Raw genomic sequence first — 23890 nt, 5'->3', positions numbered from 1 at the left:
TGCAAAAGCTGTGGGCCATTTATCATCCTCAGGTTGTTTATCTGGCTTCCTCCTTTGAGTAGAGGAACATCGAAGCTGCCCAACGCCAAAGCAAGGACTGTGCACAAAACCCATGCTGAGCAAGAGGAGCTGTTGTCACCACAAAGGCGAGCTGCCTTCTCATTCCACGAGAGCAAGTCCACGGGCACCAGCAAACTGCACAAACATCTCCCTTCTCTTGTGTTCATCCACCTTTTAGGAACTAACTTCAGTCTTCGGCATGGGCGGGGCTGGGTCCACCCTCTGTACCCACTGCCAAGAGGAAAAGGCCTTGCAGGTTTCACTGCAAAAGCCAGCCCACAGCCAGGGAACAAGAGCCCAAATCAGACCAGAAGGACGTGGGCTGGTGGTGTCAGCCAAGCCTGGCAATCCAATGTCAAGAAGAGGAGGAGGTGCCTGGTTTGAACAGACAAAAAGATGCAAGAGGAAGAGGCAGCAGAACATTGTTCCTTGGAGCGTCTCTCCAAGCTGTTGGGTTATTCCTCCTGCGGTAGAGGATGGTTCCTCTGAGCACCCTGACAGGGAGGAATTGTGTAAGAGCCCCTGCAGAGGTGGAGACCACCATTCACCCCCACTCCACATTCCATCCACACCCTATCACCCCAAGGAAGGACTGTTCCTCCTTGAGCTCTTCACAGTTTGGTGCCACCATTGGATGCTCCCAGCAGGAGCACGGGGACAACACCCACAAATGAGCACTGTGCTTGGGCCGTGTCAGGTCATCCACCTGCACATTATAGGGAAGACCTTGCACCATGGTTTAACCCCAGCCAGTAATAAGCCCCACACAGCTGCTCGCTCACTCCCCCAGTGGGATCAGGGAGAGAATCAGAAGGGTAAAAGTGAGAAAACTCATGTGTTGAGATAGGGTTTAAAGGGGAAAAAAGCCTCATGAGTTTAATAGGGAAAGCCAAAGCCATGCATGCAAGGAAAGCATGCACACAAGCAAAGGAATTCATTCACTGTTTCCCATGGGCAGGCAGATGTCCAGCCATGCCCAGGACAGCAGGGCTCCATCACGCATAAAGGTTACTTGGGAAGACAAATGCCATCACTCTGGATATCCCCCCACTTCCTTCTTCTTCCCCTAGCTTTATATGCTGAGCAGGACGTCATATGGTATGGAATATCCCCTTGGTCGGCTGGGGTCAGCTGTCCCAGCTCTGTCCTCTCCCAAATTCCTGTGCACCCCCAGCCTGCTTTCTGGTGGGGTGGGGTGAGAAGCAGAAAAGGCCTCAACTCTGTGTGAGCACTGCTCAGCAGTAACCGAAACATCCCTGGGTTATTAGGACTGTTTTCAGCACAAATCCAAACATAACACCATAGTAGCTACTATCCCAGCCAAAACCAGCACATCTTGGTGATTATTTATGCATCACTGCACCTCCTCATTTACACAAACTTATCATGGCTGGGGGATCAAATTAGGGAAAAACATCTCTTTGCATACAAGATTCCCCAGGTTGTTGTGTGTGCAAGCAAGAGAAGAGAGCACTCAGGGCAGACAGGAAATAGTTCACAGAAAATGCAGAATGAGATGCAAAGCAAAAGAGTAAACCTGCACAACTTCTTCTCCTTATGGGATTTATAGACATACCAGGTTTATCTTGCTTTCAGACTGAAATATTCCTTACTGCCAAAGGCTGTGACTTTTCTTATTTGTTTGTTTTTAAGTAAGGCTAGTTTTTCTCAATGCCTACACATCCAGGCACCCATTTGTGTGAAGTATTTAACTTTTAAACGAGTTATTTTCCCCAGACTTTGTGAATTTGGCCCATCACACCAGAATGAGGGAGCAGCTCTGTATCTCATGTGTTCTTGCTTGAAAATGCATCTTCTCACATGTGAAGGGCAACAGTGAAATCCACTGGTTGGATTTGACACTTTGGAGGACCCTCCAGTTTCTCTTGGCTTGCCTGCTATGTGAAATCCGTGATATTGATGGTAGGCTGCTCTTTGATTTCCGAGGCGTGACATCCATTTGGCTGAAGCTGATGTTTTCACATTATGGGCAACTGAGTAGATGATCTTCTCAAATACAAAGCACAAGGCTGATGAAGCATGGGGCCTAACCTGGGCCTTTGCTTTGTGCTTGGTTGCATTCCCAAGCCTGGCAGACAGCACATCTTGTGTGCGCTTCTTGCAGTTGTGGAAGAGCTCACCGGAACGGTCTGGGCGCTCTGCCAGCCCTAGGTGATGGGAGGGAGAGGAACAGGCAGATGCAGAGTCATTGCCCATCTGTTTTCCCCTTACAGTTTATACTAGCTGCCTGGAAGGAAAAAACAAGGCAAAGAGCTCTCATACTCCTTCCCCTCCTCACCCCTAGTCCATTTCCTCTTTTGTCACCTTGAAAGCCATCCCCTCCTTTGAGGAATCCCCTCCAAAATGGGGGAGAAAATATCCACTTCTCCAGCCAGGTCAAGGTGTGCCCTAGTTACAGACTCACTGCGGCCATTCCCACCCCTTGCTGAAGCCACTGAACCTGCCCGTGCACCCACCCTGACCCCCACCACAACCCCCCGCTGCCGAGCACCACGCAGAGCCCGTGAGCACCCCAGGCAGCAGCCCTGGTTATCCTTCATCTCAGGAGAGCTGTGCAGCCTTTTCAGACCACAGAGGGCTTCCTCCTTAAAGAAAGGAGGTCTGGTGTTACTTGTCTCTAGTCCCACACCCTGGAGAAACTCCTCAGAGCAGGACACAAACCCCTGCCCAGGGCACAGGACTCTTCACATATACCCCGTGATCAGCACAGAGACCTCTGCACAGGGAACATGCCATAGCTGGCGTCATTCCTTCAGCTATTTCTTTCACATCTGTTGTACGAGAGAGAGAGATTTCATCAGTGCTACCATCCTGGTTTTGTACACATCCAAACGGGGCATGGATAAATGTCAGCTCATCCTTCCCCTCAGCACGTGTCTGTGTTCCCAGCAGAGACAGCCTCATCTCACGCTCATCTCCTCTGCCTTAAAAAAAAAAAAAAAAAAAAAATTATCAGGGTCAACATCAGTAGCAGGAAATTCACCTTAAAGGATCAACAGCTTGATTCAATACCGGCCTTAGACGCCTCACCCGTGTGACACAGGTCGTTAATCACAGTTCACATGATTACTGCAGAGATTTCATTGTATACATCAGTGCATGCACTTATGCAGAAGCCTATAACTTGCCATATACTCTAAAGCACACTAAAGGGCTATCACAGGAATTTTTCACTAAAGCATCTACAATTCCTCTTGGAAATGTTTCTCTTCAGTAGGATTTGTGGGCAGGACCAAGCCCAGCTGCAGATGATGTCTCCTTTACCTGGCTTTGGCCCATTGGGATGGGGGGATGTTTTCCTAAGGAGATGCTTTCAGGCCCAAGGGCTGGGTTTGCTGCAGAGCAAAGCTGCTCCCCAAAGCCGGTCCTTGAGAGGGGCTCATGCAGCACCCATGGCCCGGCAGGGGTGATGATCACCCAGTCTCTGCTAAAACACCTTTACACGTACCTCCAGCCTGCCTGCTCTGGAAATGGGAAAATCTGCCTCTGACTGAAGTACAGAACAAACACATTTGGCAAAAGATTAAATTCTTAACAACAAGCCAGTCTAGATATGGAGAAATCTGGATAGAGAGAACCCGCCTCCCTCCCAGCAGCTTCTTCCACCAGCCGATATCTTAAAAATAAATTGCTCCTAATTTGCCCAGCTTCACTTCTAATCAGTCCCTCTCACTATTACTTCTGTTTCTACATAAAAGACCCCTTTTAACATCAAGAATCATCTCCGTGAAGTCATCAGCACGCTCTAATCAAATGCCATTGCAGTATTTCCATTAGCTAAACAGGCATGTCTGCCTGACTTTAGCTGCCAGGTTGTTTTCTTGTCTCTGGCTCTTTTCTACTCCCTCTCTACTTTTTCTGCTTTATTTTAAGCATACAGATGGTGACGCCCTCCCCAGGGGTGGTCCCACCAGCAGCATGCACAGGCACCACATCCCCTCCCTGCTCCCACACATTGCTCCCCTGCCCAGTCACCCAGGTTTGCCAGCCTGTTTTCCCAACTACTTTGCATCACAATTAGCAAGGAAAAAAAAAAGAACACCAGCAAAAAAATAATCACTGTATGAAAGATTCCTGCCTGCTATGCCAGAAGCAGCTCCACCACCAACATTCAAAATTTTCCTTTTTTCAAAGAGCCCGTTCAAGACCTGGATATCAGAGCTACCTATTTACCAGACATAGAGCAAACCCCCACATTTTCATGGAGGCTGAATCAACCACCTCAGAGCACTGCCAGTGATGAATTAAGCCTCATAGCTTGTGTGCAAGATAGTGAAAAATATTATTTTCCTCTCTAATAGATGCACAAAGAGGTGTGAAAGTCAGAACATACTATTCACATAGATAGCTCTGAGAACTCCTGTGTTCAATTAATGGCTCAAACAGCAGTGCTACGCTCGTGGCCAGGAAAAAATGGACACAGTTGCTGCACTCAAATTGCTGGAAAACTGGAGAATTTTAGGAATATTTGTTTTGGTGAATTGTATCCCTGATCAGTGTAACATGCCAGGCTGTAAATAGCCTTCTTTCAAGAAATAAGTGGAGTCTTTTATGAACCTATCACTGTGGCAAGGGTGTGGTTTGGTTGTTCACAGGTTAAATAGAAAGGGATGAAGCATGCTCAGGAGTCTCTGGTTCAGTGCCTTATCTGAGGCTCCATGAGTCTGTCTTTGCAAAGAAACACTTGCTAACAATAAACACAAAGCCCACAAATTTTCTCAAAGCCTGTCCCAGACAGCAGCCACTTATGTAGAACTCTAAATAGTTCCACCTTGGCCACAGCAACAAGCCCAAGGGCATGGATGAAGGTGTGACAGCAGAGACCTGGAGGAAATCAGTAAGTACAAAGGAACTGCATAGAGCACAAAATCTAAATAGGAGAGAGACAATGGAAATTATCCATCCCAGACAGCCCAGAAGCTGAATTCCCACCATCAAAAGGCATCCTTAATCTCTTAACGCATTAAGGGATTCAGCAGTCCTCGCAAATGTCTGAGCATTTAAAGGTTAATTGCAACCAAGATCTTTCAATGAAGTTATGCTAGACAATAAAGGTTTCAGGAAATGAAACTGCTGTAATGAAGAGATTGATATCACAGATTCACATCTCCCAGAGCTCTGTACAGTGGCTAACAGTGACTCTTCAGTTTTTCTTTGGGATTCAAAACAACACAAAAAAAAAAAACAAAAACCATGTATATGTGAGGCCAAAGACTTTGAAAACCAACAGATCATTTCTGCTGGGTCTAATTACTAAACCCAGGGTCTATATTTGGAAGACCCTAGCCATTTCTTTAAAACTCTTGGATGAATAGCAGCACCCCAGATACACATATTTGAACCTTCTTTCCTGTGGCTATTTTGTTAAGAGCTTTACTTTTGCTTCTCCTGCAGACTATCAAAGACTCACAAAAGGGGTATGCCATGAAAAGCCACATGGGCAGTCGCTTCTCTCTACAGCAAATGTGAATCTGGTTTGGTCACTTATGGCAGCAGTAGGGTTCATCATTCCTGTATCTTTGTGTTTCCATATTGCCTGAGTTGGCTGCTGATGGGGTCCTTGCCTGAGATTAAGGTAACTTGGAAAGATGTAGAAAACTCTTGGATTTGACATGAGAAATTGCTGGACATGATATACAAGAGTGTAAAAAGCTGACAAACATTATAGACAGCATGGTAAAGAATGGCTGGATTCACAGGTAGTGGCAGAGGAGTTAAGTGAGAAGTGGCCAAATTTCACACAATTGAAGGGAGGTACCAACAGCCGGGTGGGGAGGAGAGTCTTGCAAGGCCAGCATTGCACAGGTAATCACATCAGTAATATCAGCTCCAAACCTGATAGCCACGATATTTTCCAAGCAGAGCCATGGAACAATTTCATGCCTTAGTCCCACCAGGATCAGCTCATTCATTTAGCATTCAGCCCATTTCATACAGCAGGAGCTCTGAGAAGAGAGTGTTTGGGAGCAAAGAAGAGAAAAACCAGATCATCTGCCTGCTTGAGATAACCTTTATGTAAACCTAAAAAAACACGATCTTAGTCAACTGGTGTCTCGCTGGTCAAAGTCTCTACTTTGGGACAGTGTTTGTCACATTGAACAGGGCAAGGACAGGCTGATGTGTGGGGCTGGCATCCCAATCCCAGCATTTATTCATTCTTGGTCTAGACTCTTTCATATCAAGCAGGTCTCTTCCAAGCCCAAGATGATCTTAAGAACTAAAAGAGGTGCCCCAAAGCAGACACAAGAACAAGCTCTTAGCCAAGCATACAGAATCACTTGGACTAAGATTGAGTACATCAAGTTCAGTTTTTCCCCTGCTGCCTTTACTCAACCACCTCGCAAAAGACCATGGAGGTGGTAGATGCCCCATCCCTGGAAACATTCAAGGTCAGGTTGGACAGGACTATGAGCAACCTGCTCTAGTTGAAGATGTCCCTGCCCATGGCAGGGAGGGTTAGACTAGGTGACCTTTAAAGGTCCCTCCCAACCCAAACCATTCTACGATTCTAAATGTAAGATCAGAGCTTTGCTAACTCGAAAGAGTAGAATACCAAGAATGTAAGGGAAGGGGAAGGAAAGCAGCATTGCTATCCTACAAAAACCATGATTGTTGGGCCACTGACTTTTCACTCGGATGGAATCAGGTCTTTGCTCTATTTTCAAAATGAAGTCAGAAAGCAAGGTTAGTGTCAAGCCAGGAACATCTCTATTTCCAAAGTTAGTCAGGAAATAAGTTGAATTTTTCTCAGGAATATTCATGGCTCAAAATCTCTCCTTTGACAGCCTGTGTGCCAGTGGCTTAGGACTCTGCGTATTTCAAAATGCTTTAAAGTCCAGTTACCACAGTAACATCTAAGTGCTTTGTTCTAATTTCACATTGTGGGAGAAGAAGAAACTAAATAGACAAGACCTCTTCCATTACTGGAGAGCTGAGAAATGAACTTTTGGAATTGCCCTTTAAGATAGGGATTTTTTTACCTGCTTTATACACTTTTGCCTTACTGCCAAGTTCAGGAAGTAGCTTAGAACTGAAACATGAAGGTACAAATACACCTTCACAATATATATATCTTCTTACTAGAAGCAAGGCGGTTTCCTCTGGGTCTGGTAAGACTCCAGATGTGGAAACTGCCCAGACGGCACAAAACTGAAGTCTTGCTTTTTATTGCTTCTTGTAGTGAGCACTGGTCAATTTGTTGTCCCCAGGGGTGAAAATGCTCACTTGGTCTAGAACTTATTTCTCATCAGCAAGGTTGCTAAGTGAAATATCTGACTGCAGATCCAGAAGGAGCAGCTGCAAAGGGACAGGCTGAGAAGCAGCTAGCAGGAAGAGTCCTCAGTCTCTATAGGTCACAAGGCGCACACAGTGGAAATCCCAATAACAATGTGGAGTTGGGATGAATCTTTAAATCCGGGAGGAGTCAGAGAGGGAGAGAAGCAAAAATGTCATTTGGCTGCTACATTTAGCATTCAGTTTGGCACTCATGTAATAAAGACAAGACATCATTTTTCCAATTAACGTGGCAAAAGAACCAGTGATTAATACTAAGTGTTTGAATGTTCGGTTATATGATATTAACAAGCCTCTAAAACTGAGAATTGGTTCCAGGCACCTCGGGCACTCGAGACTGCTTCTTCAGAGCCACTGAGGGCCCTGTGAGAGATATTAAGATCAAACTCAGGAAATTAGCTTTCATCTGTAACACAATAGCAATGCAAAAAAAAAAAAAAAAAAAATTACTTCAGCTAAGCCTGAAAAATAAGCCCCTATTTCCCTAGCTTTTCAAAAGTGATTAGGGTAGCATGTGGAGCAATGGATTCATGGGAGTCCCACTGGAGCTCAGTGTTAGAGATGCAGATGATCCCACTGTGAGAAGACAAAGCACTAGAAGTTAAGGATATCTGTCTTAAAAGACACCTGCAATGAAATTCAGCCTAAGTTCAAATGGGACAAGATTGCTGTTTGCGGGACAAGACAGCTGGCGTCGTACACTCGTGCAGCATCACCGGGAACAGTGTCACCTCTACACAGTGTACAACATACAAAGCAGAGAGCTGCTTCAGTCGGGATGGCTGGGAGGTAAATAGGAATGGCACGGTATAAAAAGAAGGTATGTGAAAGACTGGGGCACAACAAGACTGATGTGATGTTAATTTTACCTAGCATCTACGGAGAATGTTTCATCTGCACACCAACACAAGGAGTCCTGGCTGCCTGGCTGATAGGGGAGAGAATCTGCGATGGAAATAATCTGCTTCACAAACGTGTGCATGCACACAGGGATGCACAGGGACTGATGTACAAATTGACTGTACCCACACTACCTGCTTAGCTCAATAACTCGTACGGAACAGAAAGCAGGCAGTGGGAAGGTCATTTGGAAATTAAATTCTAAAAGAGACACTACACGTTTAAAAATATCCAGCCTCGAGAGGACAGAATTGAGTTATTTATTCAGGAGGAAGCATGTCTGGCTAACGTTGAGTTTGCATTTAATTGGCGCTCATGAACAATAAAGTTGCAAACTCCTTTCACTAGTGCATGAATGTGCAGAGAACAATCTGCCAGAGAACATTATATAGGAAATATTGTCCTTCAGCCTCACGCAGCCCTCTGCCAATGTGAATCACAGCCCATTTAACAAGGACATTGATGCTGGGCTTCTCAGAGGAAGGAAAGGCAGCTCTGACCATTACACACCAGCCAACATCATTAGGGTCAATTACCCTATTAGCACTGAAACAGGCCTTGTACGTGAACAGGGAGCTTCAGTGCTCTTCAAGTGCCGCTTTCAACTAGAGATCAAAACTGGGCACATTAAAATATTCAGCTATTTAGAACTGGCACTCAGCACCTAGCAGAATTGGGTCCCTAATTAGGATTTAATAAGCTGGTAATTGTGATGGCAATGGTCTCATTAGCCTGATGCCTCATTACTGTGAGCTCAGATCAAGTTGTGAAAGCCAGTCAACCTTGCAAGCCTTTCCAAACAAGGAGAGTTGAGCTGATTAAAGCCAGCACTGCTTTTGTGGCAGTTCCTCATGAAAAGTGAATCCACGGCCAATGGGAAACCAACAGTAATTTGTGTCACTCATTTTAAGAACATCTTTAGTAAGAGGCATGGGACCAGGAAGTTTGTTAATACTAAATAAATGCCAAAAATAGAAAGGAAGAATTTGTAGTCAGCACTACAAAATCAGGAACACTGGACTGGAACAACGTTAGCTCCAAAGACAGTTCATGGAAATTCCTAATGGCTGCTCACTGTGAAATCTCTAAAGCAAAGCAACACATTTCTGAGTCACAAAGAACTTAATGGCCTTTGGTTATCCGTTATGTTTATTTAAGCTGTCACTTCAGGTATACACTTGGGCACTGCTCAATAGCAGGTGAAATCATGCTGGATTTTCACTGTGATGTTCAACTTGCCTTTGATCAAACAAACGTCCATCTAGTCACTCTCATCTGCCTCTGTTTGTACAAGATCACAGCTACAGGTCCAAGATATAGCTGTGCATTTATTATTAATAGAATCGCAATGTGCTTTATAAATATTTTTTCTTTTGATTTCAGGAATCTAGAGAAAAAAGTCAGACTGTTCCATGAAGAAAATTGGAGTACAGATGCCATCTCATGCTGGGCAATCCCTTAGGTGCCAATCAATTAAGTATTTCTGAATGCAAATCAAGAAGACGAAGCCTCCAGGCAATATTGCTCACCTTCTTTCAATCAAGAACATTAAGTTTACAGAGGCCAGGATTTTTCAGCAAGTATTTTACATCATCTTTTCATCACAAGGGAGCACTGTGAGCAGAGAGATGGTAAAATTAATTCAAAAGAATAGACTCATTAAAAATAAATATTGAAATGGCTTCAGGAAAACCAAAGCACTAACAAAAATGACACTTCTGGGACTGATTTCTGGGTATCCAATTAGACAGTTTTAAAGTTCCTGCAAGTGGTTACCAAGGCACAGACATACATGAAAAGTCTTGTACCAAAGGGAATGTTTCAACTTGGTAGTGTTATAATGGATTAACCACCTTTTTTCTTTTTTTTTTTTTTTTTGTGGTGAAAAGATGCCTGCAGTTGTACAGATTGCCTTTTACTTGGAAAACACAATGACCCACCCCAGAGACCAAACTGTGCTGTTACCCCCGTGAATCATTTTGGGTTGGCACAGGGTGTTCTTGCACCAAGGCTTGGAGCAGCAGTCACCAATTCCACACCACATGGGTCATCACCAATATCACTTGGCAGATGTTACGTGACTGTTAAGAAAAGTAGCAATGCTCATGGCCACCAAAAATGGAGAAATCCCTCAGGAACCTGAAAATGTGATTTTCCAGCAGTTAAGGGAGTCTTATTTATGAAGCTGACTTTAGGATTAGTGGTCCCAAGAGCAATTCTGCTGCACATGTGCTGGTATCTATTAGATTCTGAAGGTGGGTGGTTCAGGGAAGGCATGAAGCAGAAAATCACTCTGTTTTTGCTGGGCTGTTTGTTTAGTTCCCTGAACCAGCTCACCTTGGGCACAAAAGAAGAGAAAATTAAAAAAAGCGTCAATATCATCACTTTGAATGTCAACTGTGTGTTTACAGAGTTGACAATGAATAAAAAGCACCACGTAAAGAAGGTAATACACACAGAGAGACCCTTCAAGACGGCCCAAGAGCAGTACCAGAGAGTAAACGGGAATTTCACACAGGGAGTTAATACAAAAGAGGAACAAAGAGCCGTGACGCAAGGAAGCCTTGCTGCCTGCTCTTGCTTTTATACTGCAGTCAATGAGAAATCCAGCAATAAGTAATCCAGAAACGAGAGGATTCAATGAGAAAATATTTATGAAAGGCTCAGCCAGCCTTCAGCAAGCTTTTTTCATCCCAAGGTGCTGCAGCAACCCCATGAGTTAGGTCTGATGAAGGGGTTCCTATCAGCCGGCCCCCACGGTGAGCTGCCCGATGACCATGCTGCCAAGACGAGGCCCCACAGGCAGCCAAAGCCCCAGCGTGGGCACCCGGGCAGGTTCAGTTCTTGGTCTGCCTGTGTTTTGTCTTGGGAAACCACTCATTGTCTGGGTCAACTGTGCTGCTTCAGGCTTTGGTGACCGGCTGCTATTGGTGCCCACATCTCAGAAGATTAATGTTTTCCTTTTTGTTTGTTTTAGTGCCACAAAAGCTGTAGTTTTGTCTTCTTCAGCTTCTCCCCCCAAACCAGAGCTATGGAGATGGCCACCTCCTCAAACTCCCACTCATGCTCCAGCAGTGCTCCAGGGAGGCACACTGTCTTGGTTGCAGCTGAAACAGAGTTACCTTTCTTCATAGTAGCTGGTGTGAGGCTGTGTTTGGGTTTGTGCTGAGGAGAAGCTGATCACACACTGATGGTTATAGTTGCTGCCAGGACAGTCAAGGACTTTCCAGCTTCTCTGCTGTGCCAGTGTCTGCAGGGGCAGGAGAAGCTGGGAGGGAGCACAGCCCCAGTTACTAGCCCAGGGTTTGACCTTAGCTTTAGGACTGAGACCCAAACTGGCCAATGGTATGTTCCATATCATGCACATCATGCCCAGTATATAGATGAGGATCTGTCTGGAAGTTACATCTCTTGCTTCGGGTTGTCTCCCTCCAGGTCACCCCTCTCTCGGGGTCATCTCGGTCTCTCAGACACCCAGGCTCTTATCTCCGTTCCAGGATCATGGTTTTGGGAATCTCCCTGCTCCAGGATCGTTAGCCAGGAATGGGCCGAGCCTTGGTCATCTGGTGGTAAGCAGTATCACCATGTAGCACTCATTTCTATATTTGTAGATATTCCTATCATCATTATTATTTTCAATATTATTGTAGTTTAGTTATTAAATTGTCCTTATCTCAACCCACAAGCCTCCTTTCCCTTCACCCCTTTAACTCGCTCCCCCATCCCCAGGAGGAGGAGGATGGAGGATGAGTGAGCAGCTGTTGTGTAAAACTGCAACACATAGACCAGGAAAGCTGCGACGCCACCAGGGTTGAACATCAAATGATGAAACAACTCTAACAAAAAACCTTTCAGTGGGTGTTAGAGGTCACTGCAAGAACCTGCCATGTTCCTCATACTAAGTGGGAAAGGAGGATCTTAGCATACAGTGCCTTCCTCCAACTACAGAACAAGACGCTGCATTGGTCTGGCCTGTGAGCTGACCAGGAGTGGGCAATGTGCCCATCAGCCTCTCTGGTAACCCCATCCACACATTGCACATGCTTTTGTGGAGTTTTGCTAGTGGAAATTACATCCAATCCTTAATTTCCTGCATTGCACAGAGCAAGGAAGGAGCAGGTACTGCTTAATACCTTCTCCTGCTGCCAGGTGGCTGGTTTTTGTTGCATTGGTATGAAACCTGCAACCAGCAGCCAAATCAACTGGGCAGCACAGGAGCAGTGAGATGAACATCAGGGTCAGGACAGGATCTGTTCATCTGGCTGCAGTCACCACCTCCGCATCCCTCCATGAGGCAGAAACGGACAGAAAACGTGACCCGAGAAAGACAATTCCAGCAAACAAACGTGCTGTATCGGACACAGCCAGCTGCGCTACACAACTGCTCTTTGGAGGGAAACAGGTACCTCATTCCCAAAAGCACCATTTCTAGACACTGAGAGGTACTGCAGCTGCTGCAGTATTCAGAAGGCACAATCTCCATCCAAACCCTGCTGTGCATCAGGGAACAAACAGCCTACACCAGACGTGATGGAGAGCAAGGCAGAGAGGATGTCAAAATCCGACAAAGACTACCTCAAGCATGTAAATTATTTAATGAAAAATGAAAATAATAAATAAGGAAAATAATGAAAAAAGCCTGAATTTCTACTCTGTGCAGCATCACCTATGGGTAAACAAAGCTGTCAGGGCTGGTAAGAAGACAGACAGGTACCCTGCTCTGTGAAATATCCAAAACTGATATGAGGAAAAGCAATTATGTCCTCTTCATGGGTGAGGGATGGAGGGTTAGGATGACTAAAAGTCACATTTTAAAAGTGAAGTACCTCAATACGTGAAAAAGTACCTAGATCACTAGAAAGAAGAGGGCTAAAAAGTATCTGACACTCAACTCCACTTACGTCAGCAGCATTTCCATACTCAGATGCTTTTTTCAGGAGTTGAAGTAGATACCGAAGCCACTGGGTATGGCTGAGGTGCAGCAAGAAGTGGCATACAAGTTTCCAAAATCACTGGCATCCTCCTTCTCCACAACGCCTCCTGCCCTCCCCGCTCCCGGCCCCCTTACCATACTGCAATTTCTCTCCAACAATTGCATTCCAGCCTCCATAGTCTGTGCACATTCAACAGCAGAACCAGGACTTTCCTACTTGCCCTACTCCAGAAGGATTTCTGGAATTGTTGTGCAAGGGACCGTCAGACCAGTGATCTGTTTGATGAAACGCGAAGCTAAATTTTCTTCTTTTTTAAACTTAGAATTCTGTTGCAAATATAAGCACTGAATGCCTTTCTGAATTGTTCATAAATTGCATTACACTAACATTAACATTAATTTTGATGTTAGTGAATAATTGCACTTTGTGGAGTTCAATGAGTTACTCCAAGCAAAATCTGATTCTAAGCAAAGGAAAAGACCTTGCAACTGGAACAAGAAGTCTCTCCATGCTACAGCCATAAAGTTATTCATCAAAAGTCATCCGGGGTTTTCCTGCAAAGGTATATATTTCCTGAGGTAGAAGGTAACAACCAGCTTTTGATCTTGATGTGGTCACTGGGACTACCAGCAACCTCTGTTGGTGAATTGCCCATCAAACTGCAGGAGCCCAAAGATGCAGGCAGAGATCAGAGGAGCCCTTCCTGCAGGACCAAAGCTGAGATTTGCAGAGGGAGATCAACATCCTTTAGAGCATGAGGGCATTATACTGATCTAATTTATAGATTTATCTGCTCTAGGTACCTGCTGCTGTACTTGAAGAGAGGGAGGCAGGGAAGGGATGATGATTATGTTCAATTACCTGAAATGCTGAGAACTACAGAAAAAAATTGTAATGACAAGAACCACGTACTCCTCTCAAAGGCTGCCTGAGACCATAGCATGAAAGCAGCCACTGCATCTGGTGGCTTGTGAGGAGCAGCTGGATTCCTGAGATGGTTCACAGAAGCAGACCCAGAGACACCAAACCTGCAGCTTCCCACATGTTAGGACCCCTCCAGACATCCCGACTCGCTGACTCCATTCCTGCAGACAGCGTACCACTGCTGTGGGACTGATGTGCCCGTGTTAAGGGCAATAGTAAGATGTCTTCGCAAAGTAAGCTCAGTCTACAAAGCTCCCCAAACAGTGTTGGTCTCTTTCTCCAGTCTCTATGAGCAGACAAGGACACAAAACAGAAACTCAAGAAGAGGAAAGACTAGCAGGGTCAGGCTAGGTGACCACAACCTCCTCTCTGGCTGCCTGCTATAAAAACACTGTCAGTAATGCAACTGATGTTTCCCACTTTCCTCCATCGCTCCTCTCCAAAGGCACACGGAGCACGATGCACGCTCAGCGCACACAGGTGGTCTGCACGCTGCTTCTGCTCACTAGAACAAGAGCATCACAGTCTCCCACGTGGCATGAGGCTGGGATTTTTGTTTTAAGGCTGGGGAACAGCTCATGTAGGTTAGAAAGCAGCATCCTCTCGCTGTTAAGGACCGTGCCAAGAGGCCCTGGGCTCCCCAGCAATCCTTGCACCGGTTCAGGTCAGACGGTACACACCTACCTTCGATCAGATGACCTTTAACAACGTTTTCTGCAATATGATGTTGCTACTCAAAAGCCCAGGCTTCCCTGTATTTACCCAGAGACCAGGCAGCTCTGTTACCCGGTGGAGAAATCTATCCATCCATGCACTCAGAGGCCTGAGAAGATTTGCCGAAGTTTGCCTCTTCTGCTCAAAGCAGTTGGATGTTTGCCCTATTTGCTCCTCAGCAGCAGCATCACATTTGCTGTCAGGGGGAGAGAGAAGAGCCCAAGGAGCACCCAGCAATCAAACACACAGTGTTTGGCAGATATTGCAGACCGGCCGCTTGTATCACCACAGGATGTATTTTCTTTAGCTTTTTCTCAAGAGCTGTGAGCAGAGTCGTTTGCTCTGGGGAAGCCTTTCCACCCCTCCATCACCAAAGCTCAGAAAACACTGCAAACTGCGCCCACATCATCTTTTACCATTTCTTGGTAAAGGAAATGACCTGCCATGAACCCGAGGTCAAAGACCCCAGCAGACTCCAACATCTTGCCTAATTTATTGTCTAACCAGTTTCTGTATGTCTGGATCCTTCCTCAAGCCACAGTTTAACACCACATCCCTATTCGGTCTGTGCAGAATTTAAGGAACAGCTGAATGCCATTTCCTTCCTTCCTCCACAAGGCTGTGGATGCAGCCACATGTCTGAGCACTTTGCTGCACAGACACCTCAGGTCAAAACCACAGCATCTGGTCTTTTGCAAGGAAATCCTCAGGGGTAGAACTTCAATCTTCATAACATCAGCATCCTTCACCGTTCATTCTGTGTGTTACCTTGTTTCACTGTTTTTATTACAACCCCTGCTTTGTTTTGTGGTGTGAGGGTTTTTTGGGGGTTTTTTTTTTGTTTGTTTTGCAGCTCTGTGGTTTAAAGAAACTTAAGGTATATCTTCTTACTAAAATACAGACAAGAAAAAGTTCACTCTATGGTGAAACAAACCTCTGACACACTGAAGTAACAGCCAGCACTGCCTGATAGTGAGACATACTCAATCCATCTTCGAGCACACAGAGGTCCCCAAGGAATCCCTCTTGGTATCTTTCAGTTGTCTGGCAGATTACTGAAAGTTGTGTGCTTTTCATTTCTTCAGCTTCCAGGAATTTTACACAAAGTAGGAATAAGCCTTTCTGACAGCTCTGACTCAGAGTGAAAGGCAGAATAAGTGACAGGTTTGGACAGTTTGAGAATAAAACCAGAGAGAACACACCTGCAAATGACACTGACTTCATACATATTGAAGTAGGTTACAAAAAACTGTCAGAAGAAAATTGTGCATTCTAGGAACATATAAATCAGAAAAATTTGATTTAAGGCATAATAGCACCTACAGAATAACAGACTAGAATTGCTGGTGGAACATTTATCTATATTTAAATTAACCCCCCCATTCCCAAGAAAACCATTATGTTCACACTGGAAGTACCAAAGCTTTCAGTCTGTTTTGAAACCTCAAACTGACAATATTTTCATCTTTTCTGCAATACCACCATTAAGGAGAATTAAAATGCAACATTGCTAAATGACTGCCAGTATGTCATCCACACAGCAGAGAGAGATTAAAGCTGCTTTGACAACCACAGCCTCACCCAGCTGCAGGAGAACATTGCCAGGATAAACAGCTCCCGAGCAGCACTCAAGGACAGCAGCTCCAAAGGGCAAGGGCACAGACAGCTTTAACACCGTGTAAAGGCTCTTCAGAGACGTTCGGACAGCCAGAAGCACAGATTGCTAAATAAAACTGGATTACTAAACCCAGGGGAATTCAGCCATGCTATTTCTCCTTCAGAAGGGACAAAGAGACCACCTACCTGCACTGGGGTCCTTCCTAACTTGCAGTAGTTAAGGAGTGGTCCTACTTAAGAGTAGTCTTGTTCTGTCCCATCCCTTCTCCTCCCCTTTCTGCTCACAGCATCTGCTTAGAGAGATGCGCAGAGCAGCCCAAAGATCATGCCCTAGGGCGAGGAGGGAAGTTGGGGGATCGGAAAAACGTTCAGCATCTGCAAGTCAGAAGACACTGGAGAGCCAAAATAGAGACAATACTTGACATCCACATGGAAAAATCCACATTTCAGACACAATTCAAGGAATATGCTGGAAAAGCTGGGAGATGCTATAACCACGCCTATAAAGGCACACGCAAGTTTTGCACATTCTCAGCATGTGAGCAGAGATAAGCTCTTACAGGTAGTGAGGTGCTCCCTCCCTCTGTTTGTGAGCTGTCATGTTCTACGTGACCTGGGAGTTGTACTATTAGCTCTTAACGATTCTGAAAATTCTAGGATTCGTATCTAGGGCTGAGCCAGTTATCTAGCCAAGAAAAGAATTATTCCTTTTGCATGAATATCAAACTGAATTTAAAGCAAAAGAGTATTAGCCTTATTTTGATTGATATAAAAATAAAGTAAGTCACAATGGTTCAACTAAAAGCAGCCAGACATGTTGACATGTTGGGGTTTTTTCTGTGCGTATGTAGCCCATGGAAGAAATGAAGAGAATAATTTAATAACAGCCAAAGCATTTGTTTGTATTGAACACAAGAGGAATTCATCAGACTAAAGTAAGCTTGAACGAAGTCACTCTGAGGATGCAGATGGATAGAAAGTTAAATTAGCTCCACTGGGAACTAACTTTGTGTGCATTATATGTCAGGATCCTTTTAAAAATCAATAAAGCTCTTGAAATACTTTAAATACAACCAAAGACTGGCTGCAAAGTAGCTAGATCAATTTAAGAGTGGAGGTTTGTTCCGCCCTGGGAACTGCTAAATAGAAACACAAGCACCATTTGGTGGTACCAATAATAACATCCTCCCCAGCCCCACACACGCACCCAGCCCAGGCATGGGTCCAGCAGTTCTCCCAGCATCAGCACCTATACAAACCCCAGGCAATCCTGCTCTGTTCAGCACCCTTCTTTCAGCATGTAGCTCTACGCTTCAGAGCATGTGGGAAAGTGCCCTCTGAGAGCCAAGAGCACAGGCACTGCTGCTCGGGCAGGAGGCTGGTTGTGTGGTTTGCCCAGCATAAAACAGCTTTCTACTCCATTCTCCCCCAAAGTCCAGGGGAGAGCTGCTTTTTCTGCTGACTTACATAAATCCAGGGCAAAGGACAACCTTTTGTTTCCCTGTTTAGTAGGCAAACCAGGTACTAACCCCAAACGTTAGCCATAGGCCATGTGCACACTGCCATTACATCTTTAATTAAAAAATTCACTGCGCCGCACGTGGTACACAGCACACGCACCAGGGCTTGGGTACCACCACGCACCCAGCCTGCGCCCAGATGAGCAGGGACCCTGGGGGCAGCCGTGCCAATCCCACACAGGTTTTGGAACCAGAAAGCCACAATTCTGATTTCTTGAACAAAAGAACCCAGAGATGACGTGCTTGAGGAGGGGCACAGCAGCTTTGGTAAATATGCCTCAAAGGCAATTCCTCAGATTTCACTGACCGTGGTTTATTTTAATACAACAATCAAAGACGCATGTGTGACGATCGGCAATTTCAACAATAAGGCATTAAAGTGCCCTGCAGTTGAAAGAGACCATTCTGCAGCAAGAGCTGCAGCTGTTAAACCTCAGCCACAGCGGCTGAACTGCTGGCAGACTGCTCTGCTCAGTCTCCTTGGCTCATTTGGATCTTCAGATGCAAGTAGGTTCTTGGAAGATGAGTAGCTGTGTTGGCAAGCAGATTAGAGGAGCTGGCAAATTCCAGGCTTGCTTGCTTTCTTGTCTACACCAGCACATCACGAAGAGGCTGATGACCGCTTAATCTGACTTCAGAGAATATGCAGCAGAGTTGTAGAAACTCTGCTAAATAAAATGAATAAAATATTTTCGTGCTAAAAGTCTTTCTTGTTTCCTCTTACTCAAGAAATTCACAATTTATCAGCAGGATCAGACAGTAATATTGAGCTCTGGTCATCTGCGCGGTCAGAGTTCAGACACTTGAGTCTGTCCAGCAACACCCATGTGCTAAAATGGTGAGCTATAAAATACCAATGCGGGCTTGTTTCAGTAATTTATAGTATGGATACACACCTTCATATGACAACAAACGTGAGGAGTTATGGTGGGGCAGATCACACCAGCAGCGGTGAGATCCTTTGATACAGGTTTCCACAGGGTGTTTTGGTAAGCACTCTACCAAACCTCTTTACAAAGCTACCATGAGATAATGGAGCAGCTTTCCCATGCGTATAAATCACCACTGGACAGCTACGGAGCAGGAACTGACCGTTCACACACGAGAGGCTGGTCACCAGCAGAATACCACAGCGCTGGGGTCACACCAATTGCTGTATTCATAAAAAGCTGAAAAGGAGATGAGCAGTGAAACACAAAGTTCACATGCTGTCATCCAGGGACAGAAAGGATTGACTACAGGACTTCATTCCACTGAGCAACAGGGTGAGATCCAGATGACCTATGTTCACATTGACCGATAAAACGATGCATTGGGAAAACATGATCCCAAATTTACTTTCAGAAGGAGGAGCCTCTATTACCCACAAGTGACATCTTGGGATTATAACAGATAGCTCTAAGAAGTGTTAGCTTGACATTTTAAAAAGGCAGATTCAACATTCAGAGTTATTAGAAATGAAAGAACAAAACATTATTATGCCAAAACATGAATGAAGTGAAAGCTTTATATCAACACTTGTGTGTTCAGTTTTTCAATTCATGACAATCCGTGGAGGGAAGCATGAAACAGAAGCATGCACAGAGGATTCCATTTTACTCCACGGGTCTCTCTCTTCTGTGTATCCGTACTCAGTAACTACAACATTCTCTGAAGTGGAAGATTGGAGCCGTAACTGGAAAGCATATTATCCCTTGAACATGCTTTCAGAAGTTGCAACTGAGGGAACAAACAGGATAATGAGATTATTTCAATTGCAAGTGGATAATTACCAGGTATGATGCATCTCTGTATGTGATGTATTTCCTTTAAAGGGAAATGATTCTATAGCTCAGGTGAAATTCTGCCTAACATTCATTCCAACAGACTGAAACGTTAAAACCGTGTCGTGTACCTTGAACAACTCAGGCTATCCAAGCAACTGGGAACAGCAGGTGCCTGCTCAGTAAAGACTTAATACAAAAGTCATTAAGAACCCAACAGGCCTGTTTTCCTTCTGTTCTTGCACAGGTAGGACAGGTCCTGTCTGGCAAGTTGTGCTTCCAGCTCCTTTAATGAGAAGGGTTCAGGTACCAGCAGGCCATGACTATAACAGAGACCCAAAAATGGAAATCTTGAAGGATACCCATCCAGTGCTGTGTGGTACCTGCCAGAGAAATCTTTTGCTTCACGTTGACTCCGTGCTCCGATGGGACAGCAGCATGGACCCAAGCAGATGTACCACCTCAGCTCTTGGGCAGTGCATTCAGACCTCCATCAGGTGCTCTTGTCCTGACAACGCACCTCATCCCCAGGGTAACATCTACCGACCATCTCAAGATATTAATTTATGAACTCTTCTCTGTACAAACTTGTTCAATTTGTCAAGAGAAGGCAAACGGTGCTTACAAATAATTACCTGCTGCCTGCTAACAGAAACTGGTGATGACCCCAGTCTTCTCAGAACCTGTAACTGTTTTCTTAAGGAATGATTAGCTGAAAAACAATACTGAAGAGGCAATAAGTGCTATTACTACATTCATTCTGCTGTCATCATTAGGGGAGTCAACTGTCCTGTTCTGTGCTAATTAGATCAGTTAGCAGAAGCTCAGAAAGAGGAACATTAACCAAAGTACATCTGGAGCATCCCAGGGACAGAGAGAGACAGCCCAAAGGTATTTCTGAGTACTCATTGCCTATGAAATTTTGGAAACCTCTTAAACCAGTCATTCAAGTTAGGTCAAGACACATGGGTTTAATCCTTCCACTCCCTCTAGCAATGTACAAAGCACTTCATCAAGCTTTCAACTGAGGCCAAATCAGCAAGTTTGTCTTGTTTTGCTAATGCAGTTAATATAGATCTTCTGCGCCTCCTGACAGAAGACTTCCCCTCGCACATGATCCTGCTCCCCATTCGAAGCCAGTGTATTTCAGTGCTAATAAAGAAGACATTTAGATTCTTCAACCTTTTACTGTTAACAGGCACTATGGGTATAAAAATGTCTTGTTGAGCCAGTATGACACCAATTTAGCTATAATAAATAATGTCCTCTGGGACAAAATAACTTCCTCTGACTTGTAATTACTAGAATAACACCTGCCAGAATAAGTCCACCTCTGGTTCACGCCTTCCATGATTACCAATACCTGATGTTTGTAAGACTACCAGACAGAACATTGTTAACCCTAGATTAAATCCAGAATTAAAGCCTTACAGCACTATAAGCATAGTGCACTCAATATGATTGACTGTCTTGCACCACATTGCCTTGGAGACCAGCAAACAAAAATCAGACAGTTAACCCATAGTCATTTTCCTTGGAGGAAAGATCCCTCTCCTCTATAAGCCAGAGAATATTTCCCAAGAAAGCTCCAGAAGGAAAGATCAGACTCCACCTGCAAACACTCTTACCTAGAAATAAAAGATTGACTAGGACTAAGACCTCCATTTCTTTTCACAGAAGTTGTAATAGTTCCACCCTGAGATCAGACTCTGTGACGAGAAACGTGCATGACAAGACATGAGAACATGTCCCAGCATCGACATGACCCGCATGCACCCGCCTAGCAAAGCAACTGCGCTGCAGGGCTCCACCCGCCCCTGCTCACGCTCAGCCAAAGAACAGCACAGAGGAGGCTGCACCGTGCGAGGCTGCACCGTGCTACTGCAGACCCCCAGGGCAGAGAAAGCGGGACACACAAAGCCTGACCATCTATAGTTCTCCTGCCCAGTGACAATGTTGGGAGCACAGTTTGCAGCTCAGAAGTGTAATACACTACTATCATTGATCCTAAAGGTACCATAACTTGCACCTTGTGAGCTGAACTAAGTGCCCTCTGGGTATCTAGTGCATGTTGAGTCATCAGAACATCTTTGTTTTCTCTCAATTGGAGCTGGGTTGAACAGAGGACTCAAATTCAAGCAGTTTTTTTTTATTATTATGCAGTTCTGCAGAACAGTCCTTTCATGGGGGTTATCATAGCATACATGGAAAACATTTTCCAGTCACCCAGAACATGGCCTTTGTGGTTGGTTTCTATGGGTTTTTTTTTTAAACCTGCAGAAAGTAAACAATCATATTTGTGAAAAATTAAAGGGATGAATCTGTCTGATCATATTTCTATCAAAAAACAGGAGTCCTCCAGCAGGGGGACTGGACTAGATGATCTTTCGAGGTCCCTTCCAATCTCTAAGATTCTGTGTGATTTTGTGAGTCAAAGACTTTTGTTTCAAAATATTCATTCACAAATACTTCCTCAACAACTGCATCAAGGAGATCCAACTGTACACAAGTTGAGTACTTAATTACTTAGACCCCCTTCCTCAGTTGTATCAAAGACCATCTTGACCATACATGAACAATTGCCTCCTATTGCAGTAGCCAGCAGGATGAATTTAAATATTTCAACTTCACAAATCAAGAAATGGCATTAATCTCAAAATATTTTAATGTAGCAAGTTTGGCTATAGGACCAGTGCAACATAAAGAGGACACCCATTGTATAACCAACTTTACTGCTTAATCTTAACAGAGTAAGCTACAGATGCAACGGATTTACCACAAGTTATTTGCTTAAATTAAATACTGCAGTTAGGATCATGCTGTTGGTAATTGTGGCTTTACAGTACCAATGCTCAAGTTGACCGAGTTAGTTTTGCTGTAAGTAAAATACAAGTTAACAGAGAAACAAAATAATTTAGTATAGTACGCTGTATTCTCTTTCATGCTCAGTCACAATGATAACATGTTTGACAGATAAACAATATTTCAGCATTATGTTAATAATGCCAAATTTACAACATAATACAGTGCTTAACAAACAAGATTTCTCAGGTATGGTGGCCGAGTGAGAATGCTACACAGGACTGAGAAGCATCCAAGCACTACGCAGTGCATACGAAGTGAACCACGCTGACAGGAATGCTTTACCTTTTGATGGAATTATTGTTCTAGAAGTTTGTGTCCCAAACATAATGCAAAGTAAAATGAATGTTGAACCCTTGCTTCAAACGTGAAGCAAGAGGACTACATGTTATTCATAAACTTGAGCCAGTAAAACCACAAAGAACAGAAAAACACAGTGATCATTTGACAAAGATGACAGAGATCGATTACGTATTCCGTGAACTAGAATGGTAATGAAGTTGTAAACAAATTTTAAACAAATTAGGTTAATGCACCTATTCTTAACTCAAAAAAAATTGTCATTTCAGCAAACAGTGATTTTTAAAGCTAAGGACACTATCAGAGGTTTTATTTTTATTTAAAGCCAAAACTGATAAAAATCGGGAAGCTGGCAAATCATTTTTGCTCCCTATTAGTCTTCATTAACTTCTCCATTGTGTACTTCAGAAAATTTTTCACAATGCCTGTTTTTTTTCTAATTCTGCTTCAACTTAAGTAGCACAGTTGAAGCAAACACTATCAACATTTGAAAATCCCTGCTCAGAGTGGTTTGGTTTTCCACTGTCGGGGATGAGATTAGACTGCTGTGATTTTTCCACAAAGAACAAAACACTGAAGCATCCATTTTTAATGTTAAAAGACAAACTTCCTCAAAATTAAATAGGCTTTGCAAATACGCAAATAAATATATAGGTAAATCAGATTTGAATCTACCAATCACAGCGGTGTCCTCTCATTCTTCCTCACCCCCACTCTCCAAACTAACAGCAGTGCCAAAGTGGCTGATGTGAAACTGATAGAATTAAAATAATTTACATGAAGTCTGTCTACAAAACAAAAAAAAAAAATTTGTCCCTGATGCATCTGTTTTTTACCTTTTCCCTGCATTTTGTAATGAACTCATGCAAGCATAAAGGTCTTTGTGTTGGGTTTTTGTGTGTCATTTTCTTTAAACAGTCGTAAGAATTGGGCAAGACAAAACTGAACAAACTTTTTTTCACTTCAGAGAGATTTTATATTA

This window comes from Pterocles gutturalis, unplaced genomic scaffold, assembly GCF_000699245.1.
Source record: "Pterocles gutturalis isolate BGI_N339 unplaced genomic scaffold, ASM69924v1 scaffold8008, whole genome shotgun sequence".
Taxonomy (NCBI): Eukaryota; Metazoa; Chordata; class Aves; order Pterocliformes; family Pteroclidae; genus Pterocles; species Pterocles gutturalis.
This window is presented reverse-complemented; position numbering follows the sequence as displayed.